This window comes from Pinus tabuliformis, chromosome 3_2, assembly GCF_031772625.1.
Source record: "Pinus tabuliformis cultivar Carrire ecotype Pingquan chromosome 3_2, CPIR1, whole genome shotgun sequence".
NCBI classification, from domain to species: domain Eukaryota; kingdom Viridiplantae; phylum Streptophyta; class Pinopsida; order Pinales; family Pinaceae; genus Pinus; species Pinus tabuliformis.
This window is the reverse complement of record NC_142302.1, coordinates 145375314-145397387: the sequence shown is the minus strand read 5'-3', so window position 1 is coordinate 145397387 and position 22074 is coordinate 145375314.

Below are 22074 nucleotides of genomic sequence, written 5' to 3'. Positions count from 1 at the left end.
TAATCAGCATTTAAATAATCCACCAAATGTTCTTTTAAATTATTCTTCCAAATGTTCCATTATTTATTTTCAAACCTGCGTGAATTTTGTGAAAAGTGTGTTTTTTTTTTTTTTTTTTTTTTGCTTTCATCCAGTTCTTGTAATTCTCATGATTCTCTCAATTTTCATGCCCCCAAAGTTTTGTTTTATGCCAAAAACAATCACAAAATACTTAACATAATTTTTTTATTATTTTTTAACAATCATAACATGACTATGATAACCTAATGTATTAAGACAAGCATACAACATAATAACAAAATACATTACCAACATAACAAAAAATTATAACTATATTAATTAATGCAATTATAAAAGATATTAATATATTAATATAATTAATACAATTAATATATTAACATATTAATACAAATAACATAACAAACATAACATATTATAATTAGATTAATATATTAATATATTAATATAATTATAATAACAAACATTAACGCATAGTATAACCAAATCAAAACAAAATAAATAAAAACAAAATAAACCTAAAAATACAAAACAAACCAAAAGAAATGCAAAACAAAACGGGATTGCAGGCATATGAAGATTTTGGATGGATTGAGCATTTGCCCCATCTCAGCAAATGAAACGGAAACCGCAGGTACAATTGTTGACAACGTTTTTGGAGTGGATTGAGCAACCGAAGTCCTTGCAAGATCCTTCGCCATTTCAGTGCAAAATGGCAACATTCTTCGATAGCTACTGATGTTTGAGGCTTCCAATAACTTCAACTGCGAACTTGGAGAAAGTGTAACATGCCTGCTGCACTGTTCGTTGAGGATGCCCCGCCGCTTGGGTCGTCTTTACACTTATTAGCTGCCCACTGATTTGTCTCCAAATCCAGAAAAGGAGGTCTGCTCGAGGGAAGGGTTAATTCAGTCAGTCACGGTGAAGAAGATGGCTCGAATAATCCCAATCGCATTGGCTTCTGCGATCTTATTAGTGGCGTCTTTTCAATCAGAGGTCAATGCCGCCATTCAGATCTTCAATGACGATTTTCAGATATTGTATGCAAGTGATCATGTGAAGACATCTGATGATGGCTAAATCTGGGAGTTGATGCTTGATAAGAAGTCGGGTTCTGGTTTTCAGACAAAACACAGCTACAGATTTGGATTCTTCACCATGAAGCTCAAGCTTGTTGCGGATGAAGAGGGAGAATGAGAACGAAAGCCGAAAATCGAGGCAAAGACATCATGCAAGAGAAAACATCGGTGCAAAGGGAAGTGAGCTAATGTCGAAATACATTCAGAATGTATTTAAATCAAGTTTTTCGGAATCAACTCATTGAAGCCCTCCAAGAAAGCATTGATCTGAGGACGTATTGCTGTTGTGAGTCGATGCTCTGCAACAAGATCAACATATTCATGTTTATTTTCCTCAGTCACTCGGATATTGCGACCACCAGGAATCAGTTCATGGTCAGTAACCTCTTCCCTCTCATACAGTATCAGTTTCTCTTCATCCGCATCCATGCTAAACGTAAGATCAGGCATATCCCTTATGTCATTCTCAAGCATCCACTTCAAATTCTTATAGTAATCTGGATCAATAGCTTCGATGTCATGATAAGTAACTTTGACTCCAAGAATGTGTTTGTAAAATGAACGTGTAAAGTGAACATCCAAAAGCTGACCATCAAACAAAGCCTTTGCAACCACTCTCCCAATAAACTTGAAGTATGAAAGATGCTCTGTTTGGTAGACAGAATTGGGGTTCGGCTGGAACGTTGCTTCATTACCAACAGTTGTAAATAGCAAAGCACCCTTATCAAAGATTACCCTTGACAACGATTGGTACCATTCCCTTGTAAGCCCGCCAGCATCAATGCCTTCCTCCCCTTTGAAGTTGACATTCAAATGCCCCTTTAGATCTCTTGTTGAACGCATTCGAAGCTGATTGTATGAATCTTCCAGGATATATGCTCGTCGAACAGATATGGTATGGCAACATATCGAAATAATGAGCCTTGTCATTTGGTTGGTAGTCGTAATACAATAGGGATGCACCAAAAAGGCAGTACCAATGCCAACGGAGAATAAGTCACCCTGACACAACGCCTTTGAAACTTGCCCAAACCAATGAGATTTTGACATAGCTCCACATAACAATCCATCTCATCGTTCATGAAAAAAAACAAAAGAATGAAAGTCAATAATTTTTTTTTTTTAATAATAATACTAACATATATATATATATATATATATATATATATATATATATATATATATATATATATATATTATTACATGGGAATTTTTTTATTTTTTTATTTATTTTTTATTTTTTATTATTTAAAAAAAAAAAACTAAAATTTAAAAAGATTAAGTTTTATCTTAAAAAAAATTTAAGATGATTTTTCACTCATTCACAAAATTCTTTATTGTCGCATTGCAGATTAGTTCTCCAGCAAGAGTATTTTTATTTGGAATAAATCAATATATTTTTTGATCTTCCTGATCGCACGAAGCGCAGGAAGAGAGCATACTAATCGATTGATTTGTTTTTATTTATGCAGGGCGGTTTTAAAAAAACTGACTTTAAAACTAGCTAAATACTAAAACATCAGAAAACTCAAACTTGAACTCCTTTGTGAAGATCCTGCTGTCACCAGGTTTCACAAGTTAGTTTTTCTAAAGAAAAATACTAGTACTGAATTAAATTCCTAATGCCTAATCCCTTAGCACCATCCCCGGCAACGGCGCCAAAATGTTGGGCAATTTAATTGCTTAAATTGCTTTCATTAAATTATCAACCAGGGAAACTCGTAAGCTTGTGATGGTGCCAGCAAAATATATGCAGGAGTAGGCAACTAACTCTATGTCTAACTAAATTATTTACGATTCAATATAATATGCAAGGGAAGAGGCTCCTAATTAAGGAGGTCCTGGTTGTCCTTCCCTACAGTATCATAGAGAAATCATTGATTACATAAAACCAGAAACTTGAAATAAAGACAAGAGAATGAACTTTAATTATTGTTCAGATTCAAATAGAGAGAAAGACTAACTTAGTCCCTTGATTGTCCCCTCATATACTAATCCAAACTAAACTAAGATTCATTCATAAGCATAAGAAATGAAATACTTGAAACATAAAAGCAAAAGAATGAATTTCAATTATCATGCAAATCAAATGGAGAGAGAGCCTAACTTAGACCCTTGGTTATCCCCTCATATGTTGATAAGAGCTAAAACTCATTCATCAATCACAAACAAATCCTCAAACATCTAAGCAATTAAATGAAATAAGATCTATTATGAAATAAAATGTTTCTTTTATCCTTTTAGAGTGAGCTCAATTCTCTTAAGAACAAAGTGACAAATTATTCCATTTACTACACTAAGACAACTTATATCTAAAACTATATAATGGAAATTTATGTAAAATGAAGCTTTATTCTATTCCATCATAAGTTGGATACATGCTCCAAGAGTCCTCCCTTTGGAATGGAGGAGGTACTCCTATTTATACAATGGGATGAGACTCATAATGATGATCCACTAATCTCTCTTTAGTTCCATACATTTCTCAACCATCTAGACACATAACCCCCTTTTGTCCTTGATCTTCTCCATGAGATCATGATCTTTTCCATGAGGCTTATCTTATCAAATTCGAATTGATCCTTCAAGGCCACATAAAGGTGTCTTGGAAGCTTCCTTGGAACCTACACATGTCACAAAAACAACCCACTTTCCATATATAAAGTAAAATATATTATTTTCTAATATTTAATCAAGAATTTCTCTCAAAAATGCTTAAAAATAAACAATATTTGGAAAATATAAATGAGACCCATTAATGGTGAATAGTAGGGAAAATGGAGTGACAAGGTGGTGAATAGTGAGTGATATAATGGAAGCATAGGTGAAAAATGTATGGTAATAAGTGATATTTGTATGACATTTTTCGAGCCCAACAATCTTTCCATTGGAACACTTATTTTCAGCATATATAGCTTTAGTTTCTGTTAAAATGGAAAGTCCATGCCAAGTTATTCTTGATAGCACCAACTACTTTAAATGGTGGTCCTACATTGTGGATTTACTCAGAAGTAAAGGTCTTTACATAATAGCCTCAGGCCGGGAAACCAAACTGAAAGATGAAGATAAGGCAGCCAAATGGGAAAATAGGCAAGATCAAGCACGTGGGTTGATAGGGATGTCTATTTCTCCAGACCTTAGATTCCATAGCGCAGAACTTGATACTCCTAATGAAGCAATGAAACAAATCACTAAAGCTTTTGGAATTAAAAATGAACTTAGAGCCCATCAACTCGAAAATGAGTTGCTTACATTGGACCCCAATAATTTTTCTTCCATTGAAGATTTTTTGTCCAAGTTCAATACCCTTAGACTTCTTTTGGAAGGTGTTAAGGTTAAGAAAGAAGATGGTAACCTTATCTATTCCATTCTTACTAAGTTGGGACCAGCCTACTTTGTGTTTGTTTCCACCTTCCATTCTACAAGAGAAGCCTTCATTTCTCAAGGACAAGACTACAAATCCCCTTCCTTTGATTCCTTTTGTGATTCTTTAATAAGAGGACAAGAAAAACTCTTACACCTTGGTTTTCTTAATCTTGGAAACTCTTCTAAGAAAGCCTTAGCTGCCCAGCAGCAACCAAATTCAAATAATCCTAAGAAGTTGTATCCTAAAAAGAATGGTCCTAAACCAAACAAGTGTCCTACGGAATTTCAGCCTCAAAATGAAAAATCATTTCAACAAAATGAAAAATCATTTCAACAAAATGAAAAATCATTTCAACAAAATGATAAGGCAAATAAAAACAAAGGGAAGAAGACTGATAGACATTGCCACTTTTGTAATCGAGATGGTCACTTAGAATCCAAATGCTTTAAGAAGATGGAAGCCTTGGAAGCAACAATGAAGAAGCATAACATCCATTTGGAGCACTCTTCAACTTCAACTTCATCTTCAGAAATAACACTTTCTGCATGTGGTTGTCAAACATCTCGGTATGGATATGCACTAAATGTATCTTTTCTTCTAATTCTCATGAGTGGCTCATTGATTCTGAAGCTTCTTATCACATGGCCAAAAACAAAGCCATGTTTTCTTCTTTAAATGATTGTAACACCAAAAATATATATGTTGGTGATGAAAGATCTCTTAGTGTTGTAGGGACTGGAACTGTTCATGTAGACAATGGTCAATTTAATGATGTATTATGTGTTCCAACCTTATCCTGCAACCTTCTATCTGTATATCAGATAACTCATTCAGGTGAAGGTAAAATCGTTGAATTTTCACCTCACGATGTTGTAATTAAGGACCTAAGAGATCCTAGACAGATTTTAGCTACTGGCATTGTTGATGATTCTACAAGGTTGTATAAGTTTAACAACTTTGGGTCATCAAATCTTCCCTCGGTATTTGTTGCTCATAATGAAGAAGTGAGCAAACTTTGGCATGAGTGATTTGGTCACTTAAACTATTGCTCCCTTCAGAATCCATGTAAATAAAATATGGTGATAGGTCTTCCAATGGTATCTTGCAGAGATGGTGTTTGTTCTGGATGTGTACTCGGAAAACATCATTAGGATAGTTTTGAAAAATGTGCTTCTTGGCATGCCTCAGCCCCTTTACAGCTTGTTCATAGTGATTTATGTGGTCCACTTCCAGTTGTTTCATTCTCTGGCTACAAGTATTTCTTAACTTGCATTGATGATTTCTCCAGATGCACTGGGTATACTTCTTAAAACTAAAGAGTGAAGTATTTAACATGTTCTTGCCCTTTAAGGCCTTTGTTGAAAAACAATTTGGACTTCAAATTCTTAAGCTAAGATTTGATAATGGCGGAGAATATGTTAACAACAAATTCATCAAATTTTGCACTGAGAATGGAATTCAAATGCAACATACTGTTCCATATACTCCACAACAAAATGGTGTAGCTGAAAGGAAGAATCACACCTTAAAGGAAATGGCTAATTGTATGCTTCAATCTAAAGGACTTGGTCTTAATTTTTGGGCAGAAGCAATTAACTGTGCAAATTACATAATATTGCACTCCTACTAAGGTTTTAAAGAATATCACTCCAGAAGAAGCATGGAGCTCAATTAAACCAGATGTAAGGCACTTTCGTGTTTTTGGAAGTGAAGCATGGGCCCATATTCCAGATGAGAAACATAAAGCTTTAGAACCTAAGAGTGAAAAATGTTTTTTTTTGGATATTCTGAAGATGTCAAATGATATAGACTTATTCCACTTAAGTCCAAAAATTTTATCATTAGAAGAGATGTAAAGTTTGCTGAAAATATATCAGCCTACGAGTCTAGTTCAACGGATGTGCCACCTCTCTCTATCTCTTCTACTTTTGAAAATATTTCTTCTTCAGATGATGAAAGCGAGGATGAAAATCCTCCCCCACCTTCTCAGGATCCTCCTTCAGCTCCTTCCAAAATGGGTCCTTGCTACTCGGGATGCAGCAGGCGCTCTTGCCAGTGATCCTACAGATCAGCAATGTACACATTCTCAGTTTGATAGAGCCTCTTCTTTACTGGCTCAAGCTTCAGCAAATTATGATCTTGACACCTTTGCAGAAGCTTCAGGCCATCCAGATTGGGACATAGCTATGAATGAAGAATATCATTCATTATTGGCAAATGATACATGGGATCTTGTTCCTCTACCAAAGGGTCGAAAACTTGTTAGATGCAAATGGGTTTACAGAACCAAGTATGGACCATATGGAAAAGTTGATAAACATAAAGCTCGTCTTGTTGCTAAGGGTTTTTCACAAGTTGAAGGCATTGACTATACTGAAACCTTCTCCCTTGTTGCCAAAATGAACTCTATCCACCTTTTTCCTTCCCTTGCTGCCTCTTTCAAATTGGAAGTCCATCAGACAGATGTTAAATCTGCCTTCTTGCATGGGGACTTGCATGAATAAATCTATATGGAACAACCTATTGGCTTTATACAAACAAAATTCAGACTTGTATGTCGGCTTAAGAAATCCCTTTATGGTCTCAAGCAAGATCCTCGGGCTTGGTATGCCAAAATGGATAGCTTTCTTTTAGAAACTGGATTTTCTAGGTGTCATTGTGACAATACTGTCTACACCAAGAAAGTGGGCAAGCCTCTTATCATTCTTGTTCTTTATGTTGATGATCTTATCCTTACTAGTAGTGATCCCAACCTTATAAACCATGTGAAGTCCAGCCTTAAAAAGAAGTTTGAAATGACAAAATTAGGACACTTGCATTATTTTCTTGGTCTTCAAGTCTTGCAATCCAAGGAAGGTATTTCCCTTTCCCAGTCCAAGTATGCCTGTGATCTTCTACACCATTCTCACATGGAAGACTATAAGCCAGCCCCTTCTCCCTTTCAGCCTGGAACCAAACTTTCAGTCACTTGTACTTCCCCTGAAATTGATGCTACCTTATACTGTCAACTTGTAAGATAACTTTTGTATCTGACCCATACTCATCCGGACCTTTCCTTTGATGTTGGCCTTATTGCTCAGTTTATGCAAAACCCACATGAAAGTCATTGGAAAGCAGCTAAAAGAATACTTCGTTATGTTCAAGGTACAGTTTAGTTTGGGATTCATTACAGTGCAGAAGCATCTCCTCTATTGGTTGGTTTCACTGATTCTGATTGGGCTGGTGACCCTGATGATCAGAAGTCTACTACATGTTATGTGTTCACTCTTGGTTCAAGACCTATTACATGGGCTTGCAAGAAACAAAGTGCCATTTCTCTTTCTTTAGTAGAAGCAGAGTATCGTGGTGTCGTAGAAGCTAGTAAGGAAGCCCTGTGGCTTCGTCAGATCCTGTCAGAGTTTGGCTTTCAGCAGCAGCATCCGACTACACTTTGGTGTGATAATCAAAGTGTCATTCAACTATGCAAAGATCCATTCCAACATCAACGCAGCAAACACATTGAACTACACATGCACTTCATCAGAAAGCTCATTCACGACCATGTTCTTGAAGTGCAATATTGTTCAACAGATGATCAAGTTGCAGACATCTTTACAATGGCTCTCACGGAGGTGAAGTTTACTAAACTTCGATTTATGGTTGGATTTCAGGAAGTTATCACCAAGGGGTGATAGGCTCTAATGCCTCCTTCCTTATCCTATTGTGTCATATTTGTACATCCTTCAATCCTATCCCAAGTTGTTCTTAAGGGGGGGTGTTAGGATATTCCGACACATAGGAAATAGTTAAGTATAACTTGGTCTAGTGTAGAGTTAGGTCAAGTGTGTTTCTTTACTATGTACTTTTGTAACTTACAATCCGACGGTCACGATATGTAGTGATACGACGGTTCATTCTCTCCTTGGCATTACCGACACTTGATCCGTGGCTTAACACCCGATTGGTCCATGATATCTATTTAAAGAGCATGGAGGGTCATTTGTAGGGTAACCGTTCATGAGAGAAGCTTATGTAAATTTTCATTCTTTTATTAATAAATTACTTGAAGTGGCCGCATTGGCTCAAGCGTGGATTGTTTCCCTCTTTGATGGTTTTAACCACGTCAAAAATACTGGTGTATTGATTTGTGATCTATTTATGAGCAGTGTCCTTTGGTTTTCTGTCTGAGGAACTTACCCTGTAAATTCCTACATAAAGGATATGATTTCCTTTACATTTTTAGGTACCGACCACTCCATTATTAGCTTTATCTTTTCTGGATCAATAACAATTCCTTCTTCTGATAGATAATGAATTTGTTTATGGTAAAATGAACACTTGCTAAATTTAGTATATAATTCATTATCCCTAAGATTTTGAAGGACCATCTGCAAACATTAGTCAAGCTTGCTGAAAAATGCAGCAAGAAATTCTCAAATTGAATTTTCCTTGATTAAATTGAGAAAATGAATTTCCACATCAACGGAAAACTTGGATGATGTTAACTTGTGTGACATGGCTTGTGTCACCTAGTTTACTTAGTAAATTCGAGTTGGAGGAGTTAGATTTCAGTTCAACATGAGTAATTGTTAATTCATAGTAATCAAACTCAGATATATCAGGTTGTTTTCATTTAAACTAGTTCCAACTTTTGGAGGAATTAATGGAAGGTTAGTAAAGTAGTGGGACTTCAGCCAAACTCAGTGATCATCTAGTTAACTGATCAATCAACCCAAAATAGCTAGTGCATGCAGAGAATTTCAGTTAGCCAATTGAGGTGGAGATTCCAAGGCAGTGTAACATTAGTTGTAGACTAGGCTTGAGTGTACATGTGTTGCATGTAGTGAGAGGATCAACCTAAAGGAATTGCACAATAAATTTAAGGAATTATGTAAATAATAGGGGCCTAATTTCTCAAGGAAAAGTGCAAGGAAATAGGAGCTCAAGCAAAGGAAAATTTTGACTAAATCAGGGTCAAAGCCTTTCAATGAGCAGAGAGATAGGTTATGCACTTGCAAGGTGTGCTCAATTGAGAAAAGAAATTGTAATACATCTTTATTCTTATGATTTAATGCAAGCATGAATTGGGGTTTTTAGCAGTTTTCTTTCCTTGGGAAAAATACTTGTTTCATGTGTGTTATTTCTTATTGCATGTCTAAAATTTTTGTTATATATTGTGAATTAATGTCCACAAAGCAATAGATTAGGTTTGTGTCTTGTGATTTTGATTAAAAATTCATGAGAATTTGAAAATATACATCGTAATTCCTACATGGTATCAGAGTAGGATTCACATTATAGCAGGAATTTGAAGTTGTTTCTCAGGAGGTTTGATTTTGGAGCTCAGTGCAGCAAGATTTCTTCAGAATTGAGAAGATGGCCTTCAATGGACTAAGGCTAGAGTATGCCTTTATAAGGCACCTCTGATTTTGTTGCATGGAAGGATCGCATGGAGGCGATATTGGATGAAAATGGATTACTAGAATAGATCAAGTCAAATGTTGAAAAAGCACAAACATCTGATGTCGAAAACCTTTCTCAATGGAAGAAATATGTAGCCAAGGTGAGGAGAATAATCTTGGAGGGAGTAAGGGATCACATTGTCTCAAATCTCCATGGAAAAGAAACTTCGTTTGCAATGTGGAAAGCAATGAAAAACCTATTCTAGAATAATAGTGACCACAGGAAGTTGGTGCTCAAGGATAAAATTTGAAGTATCAAGATGGAGAAGAATGACACAATTCTGTAGTATCTGAGCAAGTTTACACAATGTGGTGATAAACTTGGCGGGGTCGGTGTTATAGTCCCTGAAGAAGACTTGGTAAGCCTAGCCCTTCTAAGCCTTCCCAAGAGTTGGCATAACTATCAAGATTGGGTGAATGGGAGGGAGAAACTACCAAATTGGGAGCGCTTATGGTCCATTTTTGTACAGGAATAAATAAGGTGGAATACCAGATATTGTACTTCATCCAAGGGCGAGGATGAAGAAAACTTTTATTTGGATGGAAATGAAAAGAAGGGAAAACAGAAGAAATCTCAATCCAAACCAGAATCCAGTCAAGGGAGCAAGAAGGAACATTTTCCCAAAACTAAATGCTTCTATTGTCATGAATTCAAGCACCATTCCACAAAGTGTCATAGTGATGGGGAGTGTGTGCTACTTGGATGTAGGTGTAGCATTCTAGATGATAGGGTGTAGAGATTTTTTTAATGACCTGGAAGAAAAATATTTGCAGATGCATATCGAGATGGCAAACAATAGAAGGTGTAACGGGACTTGGATTGGTACAATCACCTTTCAGAGGGAGTCGGGATCCTCCCTAAGGCTCAAGGATGTTGTTGTAGCTCCCATAAATAGCCTTGGATTGCTTACAATAACAGTGCCTGGGCACATCTAGATTTGTGTGTCTCAAATGATTTACAGGAAACTGGAGACATCACTTCTGTGCTATAGATACATATATTTATAGGAAATGGGTTGGTTCATTTATCCAAAGAAATAAGACATGGATTTCTGGTACTTCACAGGTTCAGATCTCAGCAATATGCATAAAAATAATGGAGGCCGAGTATTTCAACGGCTTACAGCCTAATAAGCTTTTGCAGGGTAGATGAGAGAGCACAAAGAGAAGGAGCAACCCATCACATAGAGCATAAGGCTTCAATACTTATACACTTAACACATAGAGCTTGAGGCATTAAGGATTTCTATACGTATTTGGGTTACAAGCAGAAATAATGGATGAAGGAGGAGTTGAATACTATGATTCATGTGTTGCAGATTTAAAGATATGATTCCAATAGTCCACACAGGTATATGCATCAACAATATTGAGACAAGTGAATCTGTGATATAATTACATGCACTTGCATTCACATATCAATACAAATAAATCTATGAGGAAGCTTGAACTATTTCTAGCAGCTATAATTGCATGAATACAGTGAAGAAATATGAACACAAAATGGGTTTTAACAGAGGGAAAACATACTGTAATTATTGAAGAGGGAATCACCACCATTCCCTTGATATTTTGAAAAATCTGTGTTACAAAGAGATACCGTCTGAAAATAGCATGTAGTCTTTTCTATAGTATTTCTTTCCCCTATTTATCTGGAGAGGGGAACAAGAAAATTCATTACAGCAAAATATCTCTAGTCTAGACTCAGCTGTCAGGTCGACTAGCTGTCTCAGTCATAAATGGCTCTGTGGCCCAAAATATTACAGAATTAAATGCCTTAGGAACGGAGGAACATTACAATACAACAAATAAATAACCATAATATGCAAAATATACAAAGATCTCCTTGCCCATCCTCTGATCACCTCTGTTGTAGGAGTTGTTCTACTTAAGGCATGGCTTCCTGCACTGCTTCACCAACCTCTGTCTTTTCTGCCTTTATTTCCTTCTATTCTGGCTCCCGGACCCGTGTCACAGTGGGCTTCTTCTGGATCAGCCCATCACGTGCTTTGAATGCACCACCTATTTTTCTTAAAACCACAATTGCCGACCCTTCACGCCCTTTAAACCTATGTCCTGCACTATCGGTGCCTTGATGTAGTGTAACAACGAAGTCTCTTAGGCGCGTGCTTTTTTTTTACCTCTAAGATAGGTGAAACAAGCACTTTTTGATTTCCCCCTTAGCCCTCCTTTATTATAGCCCCTTGTGTGACTTTCCTCATATGATCGGGGGTCAGAACCAGGGGCTTAACCCTTTGGGTGCTAAGGCTATCAACAACTATGTGGGGGCCTTTTCCTTTTATAATTTGAATCACACTCAGTGACGCCCTTTTACTGCATCGGTTGAAATCCGGACGCAAAATGTTTATCAAATAGAACCTATGAAACATCACATCTGGGGGCATTTTTCTTTGTTACTCAGATTCCCACATCTCGGTGCTTAATGCACTTTTCCTTAAGTTTCTCCCCTAGGCAACTACGATCACCTATATTGTGGGACTGGTGGGCTACCAATATGTGGGATTATGATTTGCGGGGCTTATTGTGCCCGGGGGCCCCAATATGTGATATTTTCCCTCATACTTTATCATTTTCTTGGTTTTCAAGGCTTTCCAAGTGTGATATTCAACATGCTCTAACTTCCGATCCAAAAGTCCATTCTTCGACTTTTATATACCATTGGAAAGATCTTTCCAATCACTAGGAAGTGGAGAGGGTTTGATTAAGCTCTGAGATCTTCTGTGGCTTGGGAAATGTGACTTCAAACTTCACTGCTCTTGAGCAACCTTGACCAACTGAAACCCACAATGTAGTGAGTGACAACATTGGCTCCAACTGGGGACAGTGCCTTGCTAGCAAGGTGCTGAGAACCTGCAGACCAGTAACTTTCCTTCCATTGGGAATGGAGTCATTTCTAAAAACTAAAAAATTAACTTAATGGCTGCAAATTGACTAAATTATTGTAAGATTCACTAAGTGACTCACTTACATAGCAGAAAAATTTTAAGAAAAATAAAAAATTTAGACAACACATCACCAAAGTCTTAGTGCCTTCTCCTCGGGCTTCAAACTTGAATGACAACTGTCCATACCTACTGAAAATATAATTATTAGGTGATCTCTTCTATCCAATGCAGCCAGTTAAGCAACTGACTACTTGATTGAGTTCTGCTCATACCTCTTATGAGAAGGCAGAAGAATAAATGGGGTGGCAACTCAAGATTCCACTGATTCTGAAAACCAACCTTCCAATGATTCGATATTCACATTCCTTGTTGTCTGTAGCCTAATGAGCACTACTTCATGTTCCGCTATGTTGTTGGTCGCCTCAAATTCCAGCTTGAATGAGAGGGGTATCAGGTTGCCCTCTAGAGATACCAACAATATTCCAACTCCATTTCGCTCTTTTGAGTTTTCTCTGTCGAAGTACAATTTCCATAATTCGTTTTCATTTAAGTGCTAGTATTCCAACTCCCTTGTCAGTTGTACTTATGCTTCTTCTAAGAGGTTCTCATTTTCTTCTAAGAATAGGCAAGAGGGATTGCTTTCTTTTCCATGAGCTGGGGAGTTTTCTGAGCCTTTAGCTGGGGTCACGGTTTTTACAAACTTGGATTCTCTATACAACCTCCTTTTCTCACCTCTGAAAGTGGGAATAGTGGCATAAGTCAAATCTAGCTTGATAAATCCACCCACCTTGGAACCCCAAGATCTGGATAAGAGAATTCCAAAACGAGGAGGAATATCGGCCACCACTATGTCCATTACCACACTCTTCATGAGGATCTGAGCCAGGTTTACCACCAGATCTTTTATCATCCCTAAGCACTTAACTCTTTTGGGGTCAAAGGAGTATAGGTCCATGTATGGTCTGGTGATCTCCAAGCCTAGTTGTGCCATTACTGATAATGGCATGAGGTTGTGTGAGGCTGTTGAATCCAGCATGAAATTATGCAACAAAAGGTCATGGATCACCAAAGTCACATAAAAAGGTACAGTAGAAGGATCCAAATCTTCTACATGCGGCCCAAAAACAACCATTGGCCTCTCCTCTTGAAGATTTAAACTGTCATGGCTTGGTGCTGGGGTGGATGGATGCATGAATTGAGAGATTGAGCTTTGTGAGTAGGCTTCTTTAGAAGCTCAATTACAGGAACATGAATTTTTACCTTTTCAAGCTCCTTCTAGATATTGAATGCAAGTTGGACTTTTTCTATACCTCCTGGCTCTGTTCCTTCTTCCTTACCATAGGCAGTTTTCAGTAGGACTGGTGCCTCCTTTTCTGTGTGTCCCTCAGCACTATTTCTTTCCTTATTTGAAGAGACTTTTATCTTGGAAGGATCAGGATTTAGCTCACCTTTCCCTTTGTCTGGTACTAGAGGAATAACTTGGGGAGAAATTTCCTCCTGTTGCTCTAGTTCTCTTGACCTCTTCTTTGAAGATCTTAGATTATATTTACATTGTGGTTGTGCTTGCATGAACTTTGCAAATTGTTTGCAATAATAATCTATATCATCTTCATATGGTACTTCTCCATCATGACTGACCTCCTACTGAACCATATTCTCCTGTTCTTCTTCAGAAGAAGCGAAATATAAGTTTCCATGCAACTCCTGTGTATCCGACAATTGATCATCGAGACCATATTCTAAGTATAAAGGATGAGGGATCTGGTCGAGTTGCTCCTTTCTCTCCCTTGGAAGTATTTGCAATGGAGGTCTTCTATACTATGGATTGTAACCCCGATTGTTGACTTGAGCATTCTGTTTGGAGAGGCTCTTGTTCTCAATCTCAAGATTTCCAACCTTTTGTGATAAACTCCTAATGAGTTTTTCTAGTTCATCCATCTTCAGGTCTGGTGATTATCTATCTCGACCAGAGGAAGATGCATCTTTTTTCCCTCTTTTCTTCTTAGTAGGTTCTTGTTTTCCTCTTGACTTTCCTGCTGAGGCGAAATTTTCCTCCACCTCAAGTGCATCGATTTGGAGTTGGTCTAGAGTGAGAGACTTCCTTTCTCTTAGGGTAAAACCAACGTCGAACTCAAAGGCTCCCAAGAAAACCACATGAGTTGCAGCTGGAGGAGGCTTTATGTCAGTTGGCAGGTTATTGTACTACTTATTAAATCTTTTGATAAATTTTGACGTATCCTCCTTTGGTATTTTTCTTATGGCATTAAACTCAGTGAGGAGGTAATCATGGTTCCTCTTTTCTCCCCATTTCTATGTGAAAGCATTTTCCGTATCCTCCTAGGTAGTGATGGAGCCATTTGGTAGGCCTTTAAACCATTTTCTGGCTTCTCCATCAAGACTTTTTACAAAAAGTCTCATGACCACATCCAACTATTCCACATTCAGGTTCTCAGCAAAGGCACAGAAGGTTTATATGTGTCTCTGTATTGTGTTTTCATCTTCAACATTGAATATAGGTAGAAGCTTAAGGTAATCTTGGGGCACGACACTAAAGGGATGAGGTAGATAAATAGGTTCATACTTATTTAGAAAAAAGCCTGGAAGATCCATATGGATTAGTGGAGGGGGATTAAAATTTTCTTGAGGAACTGGGGTCAAGACCATAGTGTTTGGAGGGGAAAGAGGGTATGTCAGGGCCTTCAAAGTAAGTCCTAAATAATGAGAAAAAACAGGCTTAGAACTACATGAGGGAACTTCAAATGTTGGTGAGATTGTAGCACAATCAGGGAGAGTTTTCTATTTCCATATTTTCTTGAAAATTAATTTTCCAAGGTCATATACAAATGGGGCTTTATGCTGGGATGTATCTGAGTGACTATGAGGCCTTTTAAAAGCTAAGTTTATGAATGATAATGAGGGAGGTGTGGAGATGCCAAGGTGATATGAATTCAATCAAAACAGGCTTCGCTCACCTACACGAAGGGTGCTCAATTTGTCGTATCCCGGGGGAAAAATCCTTCAATAAGCTCCCTAGCAATGACGCCAAAAGATGTTGTAGCTCCTAGAGATAGCCTTGGATTTCTTACAAGACCAATGCCTAGGCACATCTAGATTTGTGTGTCTCAAATGATTTACAGGAAACTGGAGACATCACTTCTATGCTATAGATACATATATTTATAGGAAATGGGTTGGTTCATTTATCCAAAGAAATAAGACATGGATTTCTGGTACTTCTTCACAGGTTCAGATCTCAGAAATATGCATAAAAATAATGGAGGTCGAGTATTTCAAGGGCTTACAACTTAATAAGCTTTTGCAGGGTAGATGAGAGAGGACAAAGAGAAGGAGCAACCCATCACATAGAGCATAAGGCTTCAAGACTTCTACACTTAACACATAGAGCTTGAGGCATTAAGGATTTCTATACTTATTTGAGTTACAAGCATAAATAATGGATGAAGGAGGAGCTGAATGCTATGATTCATGTGTTGCAGATTTAAAGATATGATTTCAATAGTCCACACAGGTATATGCATCAACAGTATTGAGACAAGTGAATTTGTGATATAATTACAGGAACTTTCATTCACGTATCAATACAAATAAATCTATGAGGAAGCTTGAAATATTTCTAGAAGTTATAATTGCATGAATACAGAGAAGAAATATGAACACAAAATGGGTTTTAACAGAGGGAACACATACTATAATTCTTGAAGAGGGAATCACCACCACTCCCTTGATATTCTGAAAAATTTGTGTTACAAAGAGATACCGTCTAAAAATGGCATGTAGTCTTTTCTATAGAATTTATGAACCTTTTCTAAGTCTTGTTTTCCCCTATTTATCTAGAGAGGGGAGCAAGAACATTCATTACAACAAAATATCTCTAGTCTAGACTCAGTTGTCGGGTCGACTAGCTGTCTCAGTCATAAATGGCTCTATGGCCCAAAATATTACAGAATTAAATGCCTTAGGAAAGGAGGCACGTTACAGTACAACAAATAAATAACCATAAGATGCAAAATATACAAAGATCTCCTTGCCCATCTTGTGATCATCTCTGTTGCAGGAGTTGTTCTACTTAAGGCATGGCTTCCTGCACTGCTTCACCAACCTCTGTCTTTTATGCCTTTATTTCCTTCGATGCTGGCTCCCGGACCCGTGTCATAGTGGGCTTCTTCTAGATCAGCCCATCCCGTGCTTTGAATGCACCACCTGTTCTTCTTAAAACCATAGTTGTCGACCCATCACGATCTTTAAACCTTTGTCCTGCACTATCGGTGCCTTGATGTACTGTAACAACGAAGTCTCTTAGGCACGGGCTTTTTACCTCTAAAATAGGCGAAACAAGAACTTTTTGATTTCCCCCTTAGCCCCCCTTTATTATAGCCCCTTGTGTGACTTTCCTCATATGACCGGGGGTCAGAACCAAGGGCTTATCCCTTTGGGTGCTAAGGCTATCAACAGTTGTGTGGGGGCCTTTTCCTTTTATAACTTGAATCGCACTTAGTGACGCCCTTTTACCGCATAGGTTGAAATCCAGACACGCAATTTTTATCAAATAGAACCTATGAAACATTTCATCTAGGGGCCTTTTTCTTTGTTACTCAGAATCCGACATCTCGGTGCTTAATGCACTTTTCCTTAAGTTTCTCCCCTAGGCAGCTACGATCGTCGATATGCAGGATGATGTCATCATTGTTAGTTAGGTGTCACATGGAAATGCACCTATAGGACCCCTGAAAATGTCGAAACTTCTTGACATGTGTCCTTCGTATTGCCACGTCATTGATGACGTTAGCTACCAATTCATACATACGGGCCAATGGGATTATGCCATGTGGCCCATTGGAGGAGAGAGAAAGGGGGCCTCTTGCCTTGGTTTTTCTTTGAATTCCTTTGTTAAATGAAATCGTCCCTCCCCGGTGATTTAACACTACATCGACAATTTCCCCCCGCAATTTCTTAAGGATGGCCCCTCAGGTATTGCGGGGGCCATAAGAGACTGCGGGATGCGGGGCTTTGATAAGGCCGATATGTAGGATTCATTGTGCCCAGGTCCCATGACCTCCGATAAATAGTACCACCACGTGGAGGAGAGAGAAAAGGCCCGCTCGTCCCTGTATTTGCATGCATTTCCTTTGTAAAATGAAATCGGCCCCTCCCCCGCTATTAACACTATCGGCATATTCCCCCTCGCAATTCCTTAAGAATGACCCATTGGTATTGTGGGGGCCATGCGAGACTGCAGGATGGGGGATTTTCGTATTTCCAATTGTCGATAAGCCTATGAACTCTAGGGGCTCGCTGATATGTTCGATAAGCTGTTGTGCAGGACCGTGATGATGTGGGATACAAGATTGCGAGGTGCCCAATGCCGACATGTCGTACCTCCATACTGCCACATGGAGGAGAGAGAGGGGGGCAGCCCAACCTTTGTTTTACCATTATTTTCCTTGGTAAACTATTTTCGGCCTCCCCTGGCGATGTTACACTACGTCGCATAATCGCACCCCCGCAAGGTTTTTAGAGTAGCAGACGTTTGATTCGTCAATATGCCTATAATGCGGGATTGTGAGATTGCCCCTCGGCGATCACCGATAAGCCTATATTGCGGGACTGCGGGGATGCTGATATGCAAGATTGCGATGTGCGGGGCTTATTGTGCCCAAGGCCCCTGATATGTGATATTTTCCCTCATACTTAGTCATTTTCTTGGTTTTCAAGGCTTTCCAAGTGTGATCTTCAACATGCTCTAACTTCCGATCCAGAAATCCATTCTTGGACTTCTATATATAGTTGGAAAGCTCTTTTTGAGAACTAGCCAGTGGAGAGGGTCTGATTAAGGTCTAAGACCTTATGTGGCCTAGGAAAGGTGACTTAAAACTTCACTTCTCTTGGGCAACCTTGATCAACTGAAACCTAAAATGCAGTGAGTGACAACAGATGTAATGTTCGTTCCAGACCTAAAGAAAAATATCGTCTTTGTTGCAGTTTTGGAAGACTGTGGTTATGATGTGATCTTCAACAAAGGAAAATAATTCTTGATACACATAGCCATGGTCCAAGTGAAGTAGATTGGGGTTTGTGTGTATAACATGGATAAGCTAGATGTAGAAGATTGTGTTGCATTAAGCACAAAGGCGGAGAAGGTGCAAAGTTGCGATGTCGGTGAACTTTGGAACAAAATACTTGGTGATTTGCATCATGGCACCCTGAATATAATGCAAGAGATAACCAAATGCCTCCCCAAAGGAGCACTTGAGCAGCAAGATGTATGCGAATGATGTACTTTAGGGAAGAAAACAAAATCCACATTCCATGATCGGGAAAACAAAGCACATACAATCCTCGAAAGGATACACTCTGATGTCTATGGACCTTTCTCGATAGCCTCCACTTCCAGGCACAAATATTTTGTCATTTTTATTGGTGACTTCTCACGAAAGTGTTGGATCTTCTTCATGCGGAAGAAATATGACTCATTCTCCAAGTTCGTAGAATTTAAGGGATTGGTTAAGAAAGAAACCATAAAGAAGTTGAAGCCTCTCAGGAGTGATAATGGAGGTGAGTACATTTTGAATGAATTTAAAAATTTCTGTGCAAAGAAGGAATTCGATGAGAGATGATAGCACCCCACAACCCACAGTATAATGGGTTGGCTGACAAAAAAAATCGTAGCATTATGGGACCAACAAGGGCGATGTTGCAAGACAAAGGCCTACCTTTGCATTTGTGGGTTGAAGCATGCAACACAACAATTTATTTGCAGAACCAGAGTCATCGTCAGCTTTTGGCCATGATTACACCGAAGGAGGCTTTCTTGGGGAGGAATTATGTTGAAAATGAACAAGAAATTCCTAATTTAATTTTCCCTTGAATTAAATTAGGATAAAATCAAAAATCCACATCACAAGACAACTTGAATGAGTTAATTGAGTTGTTATCACTTAGTTATCTTAGCTAATTCAAATTGAGGGCTTAACTTGAGTTCTGCATTGTGATTCCTAAATTTTAGGAGCCTAGGTTTAGTTTAATTTGAGTTGTAATAATTTAATTGAGTTAAACTGAGTTAAAGTCAATTAAACTAGTTCCAATTGTTGGAGGAACTAGTAGGAGGTCTGGTAGCGGGGTGCAACTTCAATGTTCAACCAGTTAAATGATCAATCAACCTTAATTAACTCATGCATGCATGAAATTTGAGTTACCAAGTTGAGGTTGGAGTTCAAGGGAAGTGTATTAACAGTTGTATAATTATCCAAGTTGTACAAGTGGTGCATGCAACCAGATAAGGGGCTTACAGGGATTGTGCAATTCTAATTGGGAATTTCCCTAATTAATAGGGGGCTAATTTCTTGAGGAATAGCGCAAGGAAATAGGGACTTGGGCAGACTTGGATTTGGTTAAGTATTGACTAGAGCTTGTCTAGGAATGTTAGGCCCCTATACTACTAGTGTAACCCCTTATTGTTATTAGTACAACCCACTTATTATATTGATGTACCCATGTAGTGCCCATATTGTTACTATTGTGCCACATAGAAGCCCACTATTATTATTATTGTGCCCTTACATTATTATTGTTATGACGGCTCTGATTATGCTATGACCCCTTAGATTCCTATATATAGAAAGGAGGTCTTTTCATTTGTATCATCCAAGAATTGTTCATTTATGTAATGTAAAGGAGGTTGCCCCCTCGAAGAGGCTGAATTCTAAGTTGTTGATCTCTCTTTTCTATCTTTTTGTGAGCTGGTTTCATAACATTTGGTATCAGAGCTTTTGATTCTAGGGTTTCGCTGCTCCAAACAGATCATCGTGGAATTTTCGCTATAAATTTTTTTCTGAGACGTTTCAGAAGCTAAAAAAAAAAAACAATTTGAGAAGAAATTGCGCTGAATCTCGGGTCTGAATTTCAGAGCTTTTTGCACTATATTTGCAGAGATATGATCTGTTGAAGTTGGTCTTTTTGCAGACTCCTGAATTACATTCCAAAAAGGTGACGTGGGGAAAATCGTCATAACTTTCTCTCTGAGCATTGGATTGAAATTTCGTAAGAAGGTACAAAAAGAGGACGGACTGTAGTTTCTTATATATATATTTTTAGAGCCAAAGGTCGAAACAGTGACTCGTGGCACCTCGTACAAGTTCGCTCTACTAAACTAGTCTATAATCAAGTCACTGTGGGATATTTTGCATAACTCTTCCTTGGAGAATCCAATTTGGGTTAGACTTGTGGCATTGGAAAGAGGACACAGAGGGCTACTGCAAGTCACAAATTCAGATCTAGATGATTGGAAAGTACAGAGATACATCAGAGGCAATATCGAGCTCCTACAAAGTGAAAAAATGTGTGTAGATTTTCTTAAATTTTTGCTTAAGCTTGGTTTGAAAATTTATTTTGAAGGAATTCAAAGGGCATAGTAGAGCATCATTATTGGTAACTGATGCCCCGAGGAAAGAAAATGCAAACACCTAGTAAGGAACCTGAAAGCTCTAGCATGACTCATGAAGAAGAGGAAGAAATGCAACATGATATATCAAAATTACAAGACCAAGTGCAACAGCTGTCCCATGCACAAAAAGGAACAGAATCTAAGATGGATGGTTTAAAGAAAGGCATAGAAACTAAGATGGATTGTTTAAAGAAAGGTGTAGAAGCTAAGATGAATGACGTGGAAGCTAAGATGGATGATTTGAAGATAGATTTGAAGACAGACATGGAAGAATTGAAGATAAATATGAATAAGTTGCTACAAGAAAGGGTCACTAATGGTGAAAGGTTAGTAAAGGAAACTCATGATGAGAACAAAAGAAATGTTAATCATGATTCCATAGACTCTAATGTTGGATCAAAGACCCACCATATTCCAAAAATCGATATGAAGAAGTTTGATGGCAAGGATCCCGCAACATGGATATTACAGATGGAGCAATTTTTCGATCTCAATATTGTGCAAAACACACAAAAGGTACGTATCGCAACTTTATATTTGGAACCAAATCAATTTGTATGGTATCAATGGCTTTGCTCTAGTAAAAAATTTATCACTTGGGCAATTTTTACGAAAGAATTGATAGCACATTATGAGGATACAAAAAGCAACACTTTTTTCAGCCAATTGATAAGTCTCAAACAAAAGGGTTCAATAATGGAGCACATTGAGGAGTTCCAAAAATTGAACATAAGGGTAAAAGATATTCCAGAGGAGCATAGGATTGATGTGTTCATAGGGTCTTTAAAGGATAATATCCAAC